Here is a 12129-nt window from a genome sequence, read left to right on the forward strand (position 1 = left end):
AAATCCAAAAAAAATATTCAGGATGGACAAATAATAGCGGTGTTGCGGTGCATATATTATTAATAACAACCAATTATTAGCTTTAAATACACAAGGTCCCAAAAAATTGGAAATCTTAGTGAGGCCGTGCAATAATAACTAATAAATTCAATTAGATTGAAGCATTTGTTTTTCATCGCTCTGGGTATCATTTTTGCTGGAACCATTCTGAATTTTGCTTTTCATACGCATGAATTCTTAATTTTTAAAAAAACGAGAAGTAATTTCAAGTTTCACACTAGAAGTTTGAAAATTAAATTAACTGAGATCAAATATGAAGGTTTAATAATTGTGAAGTACATACATATTTGTTTTAAAAAGTTACAAATCTAAAATTTTGAGATACTAATTTGGATATTCCGTATTTTTATTCTGATAAAATCATCCGACCGATTGAGGGGGACCAGTGTATTCTACTTAAGTGACTAATTCTTCCAGTAAAAAAGTGGTATGGAGAGCGGTGATACAACAATTCTACAGTGTAATTTAATTTATTAGTTGTTCTTGCACGGTCTCGCTAAGATTTCCAATTTTTTGGACCTTGTTTATTATCAGAGTTGCCCTTAATTCCGCTTATGTTTTCTTCCTCGGTACTTTTCCTTTCCTGGTCAAGTTTCCCGTCATTGCAGCTTTCCTCCTCCTCGTCGGGTACACCCGTCTCTAATTCTGAGATAAGCACTTGTGGTTCCTCGTCGTCGTCGCTTTCAAATTGTGAAGATTTTCCGTCGTCGTCACTCTCCTCCTCTTCCATGGACTCCACATTGTCAGGGTGTACTCCAGCGATACACTTTTCTACAATTATTACACAAAAATTATAAAACAACTGCATAATACTTGAGAATGCGTGCAAAAATAAAGGGACGTGCATAAAATAAGTAACGATTTGGATGGACAGGGAGAGTATTTGGCCGAAGTTGCAATTAAACTTGCGCCACATGTTGAAACCAGGGCGCAACTGGTAACGCACGGGAAGGGAGGATTTTTAAAAAATCCCAGGTCTGCGTCATATATTTTATGACCGTTCCTTAACGTAGAAACTGTACCTTTTTCCAGTTCATGCAAGCAGACTATTGCTAAGTCCTCATTGACACCGATTAAATCTGTCAAGACTTGAAGTTGAAAAGTTGAGTCACGATCTAATATAACAAAACGCTTTGTAAGATATTTGTAATTACTGTAAAGAGTATTGGATCATATTTACATGCAGAAAATGTACATTATGCAAAATTTGAGGGAATGTACTTATGAATTTCTGACTACCCAAGTCGAGCAAATTGATCTAATCATTTGTGTATATTACCAATGGGCTTAGGAACTAAAGGCGAATACATGGTTGCATATCAGATTGGTAACAAAATTATAAATGAAAATTAACCTTTTGAAAATCTTTTGAGGCACTTGTTGGCTTCGGTGAGGACCTCCAAAGCTTGCCGATACTGCCTCGTCCTATGGTAATAAATTCCCATTTGAGATAAACTTTGACTTTTCTCAAAGTCGTCCATTTTTCAGTGAATTAATTAATTTATTTTCTAAGGATGCTTTGTGGGCAAAAGTGAATCTTAAAACTAAGAAGAAACCAAGATCAGATTGAGAAACTGGGACTGTGGATGAGAGTGAGAAATTTGATCTACTCTAACCCTGATCTTTAGGATTGTTTACTCAAGATTAATGGTAATTGCATCCGTTCAGTATTTTGTCATACTCTTGTCTCCGTAGTAAGTCATGTAGTTGCAGCTCTGACTAACAAAGTGAATCACTTAATTTTGCCAAATTTTGAAATTGATTAAATTAAAAAATGATGTACGAGGAGGTGTCGGAATCGGAAACAGAGGGAGAAAGTGCTTCTGAAACCGAAAGTGTGACTCATTCCGAACAACTTGTTGACAATTCAGAAAAAGTGACGGACCAGACGCAGGAGTTACTAAATGAATCTGAAGAGGAACCTGCCAAGGAATCACGAGAAGAAATTCATGAAAGACAGGCAGAAGAAATTCCAGAGCAAATACGGTTAGTTGTTCGTGATTTCAATTCGTAGTTTGTGTGCAAAATTTTGGCTTCATTCATATATATGCATGCATGGCATCATTTTGTGTGTGGCGAGAGAGAGAGAGAAAGATCATCGCGTAAACTTTACTGATAAATCGAGCAGGTTTGACTTTTTCCCCTCGTCCAATGTACACCACATATACAAAACCATAGATCTATACATACAAAGATGCCGTCCAGTTTAGTGATCCTTATTTACTTGTCCATGATACGGAACTCACTTTTACGCATTTCAGAATATTATTCTTATTCGTTGAGTTCCAACCCATTGGTAAAAACCTTCTCTTTCCACTTTTATGCATAAGTCTCAAGCTGCCTCTGACTTTATTATGCAACCATGTTTGCATGTACATACGTCTGCTCCCATTTCTCTAAACACGATTTCAGAAAGCTTGCTGTAATTTAATTTTAGTATCCAAATTGGATTTGAAAAATTGCTTATAATTAAGGAAAAATTTATTACACAGGAATGAGCAGAGGAATGAATATCTTCCACAATGTCCTGAATTTGACTATGATAAGGATGTGAAGAGGATCAGAAAGGAGGAGAGAGAAAATATGGCAAAAGAACAAGAAATGCGAAAAAAGCAGGGAGGAACTAATTCAACCCTGCTCCCATTTTCGAGTGACGAAATGGGACTGCTTGTAAGTCGATTTTAAGCTGTTTGATGAATAATACGTTAGTATTACATTCGCTTAACCGATGGAAATTAATCTTGCAGCGCTGTGGTCCACCAGGCGGCTGGACAGTGTCTAACCCGCCCTTACAACCCTCAAAGCCATTAAAACAACCATTTGCCGAATACAATGCGAATTATGCTCCGTATTCGAAGCCAAACAAATCAAGGCTAAAGGCCACTAATCCGAAATCGGATGATAATTCTTCCAGCGGACCTTCTCTGCACCATCGAACACCAGTGCTTAAACCCAAAATTACGCATAACCTTCTCCACGAATTAGGGAAGGTTCTTCACGAGAAGTTGATCGCCTGTAATACAGGAGAAGATAAGAATGCAGCGCTTCTCTCAATACTTGAAACCAGTGGGTTCGCGCAGATATTTGCAGAAACGGATCAGCAAAAATCTGCAAAGAAAAAAATTACGAAGACAGAGAGAAATTCAGCGCAGTTAAAATATTTATCGTTCGATAACAAGCATTATTGGGCGAATTTCGTCAAGGACGAGGGCTTCAGTCAAGAAGTCCGCAAGTCATTTTTTTGTAAAATGGCGGAATTCCAACAGAAGAAAAATGCACCTCATCGGCGTCGTAACCCCGAGGAAATTGTATTGGCAGAGCTTCCAAATTTAATGGATCCGGAAGACGCTGCTTCTCAAAGCGCTTCACCCTCAGTGCAAGCGTCTCGTAAAAATACTCACATACAACGTGAACCAACGACTAGGACCAGGGAACCTACGAGACGGTATCCAGAGAAGGATTTCTACCTTCCTCCAAAAGGCAAGAAGAAAAATGAAACTTGGTGCAACTGTGGCGTGAGGGGCGATGACCACTTACCAGCCGTTCAGTGCGACGGCTGCGGTACGTGGTATCACTACGAGAAAAATGGGGAGGGAATGCAGCATTGTGACTACACAGAAGGACAAGAAACCGAAGAATGGTACTGCATGACATGCCGTGAAGAAAATCAGATATCTGGCGAATTTGACTCCATTCAACCCGACGATGATCATGACAACGACAAGGACCATCATCCGGACAACATGCATGATAATGCTGACGGTGGATTTGAAAATTTAACACACACCGAGTGCGAAGATCCCAGTTTGACACAAATACGATCATCAGATAATTCGGAGGCCAATTTAACTAGAACCTCTTTACTCGAAATGACTGAACCGGAAATTGATCATGAATCCGATCGAGAGACTGTTATTGCCCCTATGAGAGCAAAGGAGACTCGTACTTTGGAAAACGTCCAACTTGACATGGATACAATTTGTTCAGTCCTAAATGTCACCGAGGAGGAACTGAATTATATCCCTCCGAAAGAAATTGATATTATCTTCTCGGCAGAAAGCATTTCGAAGATTTACAATTACGACACAGGAAAATTTGTGCAAGAGAAAAAAGCTCGTGGTGATGAGTTAGCACAACGGCTTCGCGAATCTGGAATTCTGTGCGCATTTAAAAACAGCCGAGCGCCTTATTATTACGCCACGAAAAAGCAAAACCAATCATTCGCCAAGCAAGAAGGTTATTGTACTTGCGGGATGAAATTCAACCTAATTTTTCTTTGTAAACCCGTACAAGGCTTTCCAGTTAAAGCAAAATGTGAGTCGTCAGGCGTGTTCAATTTGGTGCAATCCAAGCGGACATCACGGCCTATCACTGGAGATGAGAGGGAGAAACTTGCCAAAACTTTACTCACCACATCAGCCGTTAAAGTGTTTTTAACCGACATGAGTCATGTCGCTGGATTAGAACTGCTGCATAGGAATGTACCGCCGACAACTGATGTTTTACGAACAACTCGAGCCGAAGGAAAAGCTAAGGAACGATTCGATTCCAATGTTTTTGAAGATTTAAAAAAACTCGACCAACACTATAAACTTACACATAATCCCGACGGAGTTATAAAAGGGTACATGCAAGATTACAACCTTGACCCAAAACTATTCCGGGTTGATCTGTTTGATCAGCAGTCTCTGAAGCTTTTGGCCGACAAGATTGCAAAAGAACACGTGACACTTGGAATTGACGCCACCGGAGGAATTTTTAAACCACTACCAAACGCAGGAGGAGCTCTCGATTCATCAAGTCAACCAAATTCAAAAAATCAACCAAGATCAGCAAGACCACGGAACTCCTTACTACTGTACAGTTTCGTGGCGCAAACTGGCAGTGGTAATTTCGTTGTGGCGGACAGTATCCTAATGAGAGGACAATCTAACGATATAGGGGGACCTTTGACGAGTGTAAAACGAGGATTAAAAAAATTACGCCCATACCAGCCCAAAAGTGCACCTGATATTATCTGCACCGACTTCAACTTTGCAATGCTTCACGCTGTGTCAGAGTCATTTAATGTGATGAAACTTGATGAATATTTGAAAAGAAGCTATGACGTACTCCAAGATAAAGCAACCTTTTCCGGAGATATTGCTTGTATCCAATTATGTGCGTCTCATCTTACAAAGTCGTTTCTAGATAATGTAAGAAGGAAAACCGCAACCAGCAAACATGCAAAGAAACTAGTTGATGCGAGTGTTAGGGGCTTGGCGAAGTTTCAAGAGTGTACATGCCTGGATGAAGTAAACATAGCTATGCAAGATGTTTGTACTTTGTTTGGTATGGAAAGAATGACATCCGAGGAAATTAATAATACAGTGGGAAGGATTAGCTCCATGGCTCTCGATGGTTGCGTTGAGCCAGATGACGGAAATTCCCCCAATTTTGAAGAGGAGGATGAGGTCGCCACCAAGCTTCTACGTGAAAAGTCGCCCTACTACCATTTATTTCGAAAAATACGTAAGAACTTGGTACAAGATGTGGAAGTCGACGCCGCAAGCAATCCATATTACTCGCCATCCGTGCTCAACATTTATGAAAATACATACGTTCCATTTATTGGAATTTTTGCACGGGGAGTGGTTCAGAAAACAAAGTACCCAAACTTTGTGCGCGTTACAAATGGTGGCACCGAATCCGAGTTCAGATTAATCAAGAACAATCTAATAGCAAATCCAGAGAACGTGGCGGATTTTATTCGTAATAGATTTACTATTACGAATGGGAAAAATAAGAGATTCGTCCTCGAAAACCTACCAAAATCTAAAACAAGAAAAGAGCCCCCAACTTCATCAGCAAATCTTCAAAATGATGTTACCTGTTATGCAGAAGAGAGGAATGCTGAATTTTCACAACAAGAGGTTGAAGAATGTGCTGAGACTTGGAATAAGAGGGGGAAGCGTGGGCGGACTAACAAATATATGCATAACAGACGAGATATTCGCCTCAAAGATCTTCAAAGGGGGAAGAGCGACGCAGAGGGAAGAACATTGCAACCTACCCAAACAATTTCACCGATTGCTGGAAGTGAGGTAACACAATTTCCAGACACTACAGTTTTCTTCCGGACGGAAAGCTTTCCTCCAATTCCGAAAAAAGAATTCCACCACTTTTTTCACTCTGACAGGTACGTATCAATTTCATTACTTTTCGGACCTATATTTACAATACAAACAAGTAAAATTTAACAAGCGGTCATAAGTTATACAATTTTGGATTCATTTTATTCAACTGTTAGATACAGTATGTAATTTATTTAATGCTACGATTTTTAATTTAAAATTCAAATTCAATTTTCCCAACAACCTTTATTTTATTGTCCGCGAGTCATTTTAAAACAATTCTTATATTTATATAATACACGCCAAATGGGAAGATGAATGCTAGACCACAGTTCGCTTTTGTTCCAAATTGACCAAGATTCGTTTTTAACAAATCGAGATAAACCTCCTTGGCCATGCTGGCATCGACATACATAAGTGCTACTACCCTGCAGAATTTTGAAAGCTTTACACAAGACGCTATTGGGGGACATAGACATAAAATATTTTATTTAAGCAGTTTTATCATAATTCCTTTGAAAATTGGTCACAATGCCGTCTAATATATTGTCACTAAATGACATTGAAATACCTACCTACCTTTCTTATGAAAATTGAGTTTTAATTTGAAATTAAAAATCGTAGCATTAAATAAGTTACATACCGTAAAATTTATTTAATTGTTGTGCCATCCTCTCATTTACTCATTACTCAATCGCACCTCGCTCTAATGTAATTAGGAAGCTGTCCGACACCATAATAAATGGACGTCTCCACAAACTGATGGACGACGCCGAAGGAGAACAGAAGAAAATATTTGTGAGTCATTCCGGCACGATGTATCACCATCCGGAACTATTCTTTGGTGGCCGAAGCGTGGAGGCAGCTGGATGGCAGTCCACAATGGCCACGTTAGAGGATCTAAGTTCAGTGCATACCCCCATTATGCACCCACTACGTCATGGGGACCACTGGCTGCTGACCACGGTCGAAATAAAGACCAGGACACTTCAACTGTACGATCCCCTGGATCACGACAACAATTATCTCAAGAATATAACAGATAATTTAACCCACTTTTTTGATGAAGTTTTCACCCAGAAAAGGGTTGGCGAACCCCAAACAAAAAAACATTGGACGGTGGAGTTCCCAGGCTGTCCTAAACAGAGGGATTCTTCATCTTGTGGAATTTACATAATAAAATATGCCTTCCAATACTATCAAGCTTTCCCACATATCAAGCAAATTGAAATCAACCAAAATGAAACAGAGGATCAACTCAGAATGGATATTGCACAGGAAATGATCAATTCTGAGGAAGGAAAACCGTTTTTGGCAAAATTTGGAGAAGATGCAGAATTATTCATAAAAAATCTAAAGTTGCAAGACCCCAACATAATAAAATCTTTGCAGAGCAAGTAAGTAAATTATTTTTCTGTGACGAAAATATAATATTACCTACTAGTCATCCAGTATTATTAGCCGCAAAGGTCCGACAATTTTCCTGAGAAGTTTTTTGGCCATATATTACTCAAATAAGTTTAGTGATTGGCAGCAATAGCGAAACTGTTGCAAAATAAGTAAAACGACGACGATGGTGTACAAATTTTTATTCCTAAAGTTTATTTTACCTGCATGGTAACCTTTCAGAATTTTTTGCGACTAATAATATTGGATAAACAGTTAATTTTAAAACTTATTTAGCACGATTAATTGACACCGTTTCTATGGGGTGGTGCCCCATACGGTTGCGACAAATGGATTATTTTTTAGAAAATTTTCATTTTTTAAATCGTTGGGGCAAAAGTCCTTTGGTTTGCCCCAACGACTTTAACCTTGAATAACTTTTGAATAGGCAGACAAAGAGACTAAATTCCTGAGGATGAAATCATCCTAATTTTTAGCTTGATTTTTTAAGCTGAAAATCTCGAGTGTACTACTTCGAAAATTAAAATGTTTATTTTGAAGAATATCTCCAAAATATAAGTTTTTCAGGAATGTCGAAGCCAATTCTTATCTCACAAAATTTTATAATATACCAAACTGATCGTATTATCTAGACCGATCGATTGACACCCCACTGGAGGGTGTGAGATCACTTGGTCCGGATTTGACCTAGGGGGTCATCTCAATCCTCCAACTTAGCAACGGTCCACTCACACCATTTTGTCAGTACATAATAATTCAAATTTAATTTCTTCAAAAATGAAAATTTGTGTTGGAAACAATTCATTTGTCGCAACATGTATAGAATGATAAAGTGTCAAATAATATTGCTTATTTAGTAACCTGAAAAACACGAAGAAACCGAGCATGCAAAGCGAGAATGCCCAACCAACCAACAGAAGGTATACCAGTATAAAAGACAATTACATTTTCATGATACAATATTTTATTATAAAATTACAATAATTAAATTACAAGCAAATCCATCAAACTAATTTTTTGTAGTCCCCAACTGCTGAATTTGTCCGGCGATGAAATTACGACATCCAATTTGGAGAGAAAATTTAGAAAAATAGTTGAGGATGTGTTAACTGACCAACATGGAAATTTGGGTAACATTACATATAGACATTTAGAATTTACAAATAATCAAGTATCAAGAATTCGTATAATAAATTTCGGAAATACTTTTAGAAAAGCAGAAGACAAGGGTCAAAACTCTAGGGAAGGACCACGTAGCTAAGGAGAAGGATAAATACAAGCGATATAAGTACACATACTTTATAATTTAATCCATAAACGGGAAAAAAATTGAAATCACTTTTTCTTTAACTACTCAGGTTAATTGAAGCTCTTAGTGAAGAGTCAATCATGAAAGCTTATCACGAGATTAAGTTAGACGTGCTGCAAATTTATGTCCCCAAACCGGAAACATTTTCAGGGGAGTATAAATGCCCTCGTCAAAAGGTGTTATGGTTATACTTATATATTCTAAAACAATGTTTAAACTAATTTTCGTGATTGAAAGATCTGGGTCGAACGGAAGCCAAACTTTTGTGCAAATTTACAACAAATGGTCGTCTCGTATCCCTTTTCTGCAAAATCTTTCCAAATCATTTCCACCCAACTTTCTTCTGATCTGAGGAAAGCTGAGAACATGGAAACCCTTGCATTCAATGTCAGTATAGCAGGTTAAATGCACCAAGTTATTCCGCACTTAAAAATATTATTGATTTTGCAGGATATTCTACAAGTATCCAACGTGCTCGTACCCGAAGCTTTTGAACGGATTTACTCCAAAATTATGCAAATGCCTCTCGAACACGCTCAGAGGGAACTGGAAAACAATTTTCCAACTTAACAAACGCGCAACAAAAATTCCATTCAGGAGCGTACAAAATTATTTTACTCTTTTAACTAATCTTTTCACAAATAACTAATTAAACAAACTCCAACAAATTTTAACCTATTTTAATTTTTTCAATCGTGTAAATAAATTTATTTATATACATTCCATCAATTTAGTCTGCATGAAAATGTATTGACTCAGCGACGCGGGACCAATTTTTATCCACGGCAGCAACCCTTATGCACATCGTGTAATTGCGCATTATTATTTGAAGTCATTCCGTAACTTCTGCTTATATAAATATTTATAATGTGATGAGTACAAATTGTCATTGTAAAAATACAAGTCCTGGGCAGGAAATTTTTTGTCCGGATGCGGGTCGGCGGAGTCTTATGAAGCATGTAATTGTGCATTATTTTAATTTTCAAAGAATGCCGTAAGTCAAATGCCGCGCTGGGGAAATCAAAATCCAATCATGACATAAATTGACTAGAAATTGACAAGTGCGGGGCGGGAAATTTTTTGTCAGGATGCGGGTCGGCGGAGTCTTATGGAGCATGTAATTGTGCATTATTTTCGATTTCAAAGAATGCCGTAAGTGAAATGCCGTGCTGGGGAAGTCAAAATCCAATCATGACATAAATTGACTAGAAATTGACAAGTGCGGGGCGGGAAATTTTTTATCCGGATGCGGGTCGGCGAAGTCTTATGGAGTATGAAATTGTGCATTATTTTCGATTTCAAGGAATGCCGTAAGTGAAATGCCGCGCTGGGGAAGTCAAAATCCAATCATGACATAAATTGACTAGAAATTGACAAGTGCGGGGCGGGAAATTTTTTGTCAGGATGCGGGTCGGCGAAGTCTTATGGAGTATGAAATTGTGCATTATTTTCGATTCCAAGGAATGCCGTAAGTGAAATGCCGCGCTGGGGAAGTCAAAATCCAATTTTGACATGAATTGACTAGAAATTGACAAGTGCGGGGCGGGAAATTTTTTGTCAGGATGCGGGTCGGCGGGGCCTTATGGAGCATGTAATTGTGCATTATTTTAAATTTCAAAGAATGCCGTAAGTCAAATGCCGCGCTGGGGAAGTCAAAATCCAATCATGACATAAATTGACTAGAAATTGACAAGTGCGGGGCGGGAAATTTTTTGTCAGGATGCGGGTCGGCGAAGTCTTATGGAGTATGAAATTGTGCATTATTTTCGATTTCAAGGAATGCCGTAAGTCAAATGCCGCGCTGGGGAAGTCAAAATCCAATCATGACATAAATTGACTAGAAATTGACAAGTGCGGGGCGGGAAATTTTTTGTCAGGATGCGGGTCGGCGAAGTCTTATGGAGTATGAAATTGTGCATTATTTTCGATTTCAAGGAATGCCGTAAGTGAAATGCCGCGCTGGGGAAGTCAAAATCCAATCATGACATAAATTGACTAGAAATTGACAAGTGCGGGGCGGGAAATTTTTTGTCAGGATGCGGGTCGGCGAAGTCTTATGGAGTATGTAATTGTGCATTATTTTAATTTTCAAAGAATGCCGTAAGTCAAATGCCGCGCTGGGGAAATCAAAATCCAATCATGACATAAATTGACTAGAAATTGACAAGTGCGGGGCGGGAAATTTTTTGTCAGGATGCGGGTCGGCGGAGTCTTATGGAGCATGTAATTGTGCATTATTTTCGATTTCAAAGAATGCCGTAAGTGAAATGCCGTGCTGGGGAAGTCAAAATCCAATCATGACATAAATTGACTAGAAATTGACAAGTGCGGGGCGGGAAATTTTTTATCCGGATGCGGGTCGGCGAAGTCTTATGGAGTATGAAATTGTGCATTATTTTCGATTTCAAGGAATGCCGTAAGTGAAATGCCGTGCTGGGGAAGTCAAAATCCAATCATGACATAAATTGACTAGAAATTGACAAGTGCGGGGCGGGAAATTTTTTATCCGGATGCGGGTCGGCGAAGTCTTATGGAGTATGAAATTGTGCATTATTTTCGATTTCAAGGAATGCCGTAAGTGAAATGCCGCGCTGGGGAAGTCAAAATCCAATCATGACATAAATTGACTAGAAATTGACAAGTGCGGGGCGGGAAATTTTTTGTCAGGATGCGGGTCGGCGAAGTCTTATGGAGTATGAAATTGTGCATTATTTTCGATTCCAAGGAATGCCGTAAGTGAAATGCCGCGCTGGGGAAGTCAAAATCCAATTTTGACATGAATTGACTAGAAATTGACAAGTGCGGGGCGGGAAATTTTTTGTCAGGATGCGGGTCGGCGGGGCCTTATGGAGCATGTAATTGTGCATTATTTTAAATTTCAAAGAATGCCGTAAGTCAAATGCCGCGCTGGGGAAGTCAAAATCCAATCATGACATAAATTGACTAGAAATTGACAAGTGCGGGGCGGGAAATTTTTTGTCAGGATGCGGGTCGGCGAAGTCTTATGGAGTATGAAATTGTGCATTATTTTCGATTTCAAGGAATGCCGTAAGTCAAATGCCGCGCTGGGGAAGTCAAAATCCAATCATGACATAAATTGACTAGAAATTGACAAGTGCGGGGCGGGAAATTTTTTGTCAGGATGCGGGTCGGCGAAGTCTTATGGAGTATGAAATTGTGCATTATTTTCGATTTCAAGGAATGCCGTAAGTGAAATGCCGCGCTGGGGAAGTCAAAATC

This window comes from Folsomia candida, unplaced genomic scaffold (assembly GCF_002217175.1).
Source record: "Folsomia candida strain VU population unplaced genomic scaffold, ASM221717v1 Fcan01_Sc001, whole genome shotgun sequence".
NCBI classification, from domain to species: domain Eukaryota; kingdom Metazoa; phylum Arthropoda; class Collembola; order Entomobryomorpha; family Isotomidae; genus Folsomia; species Folsomia candida.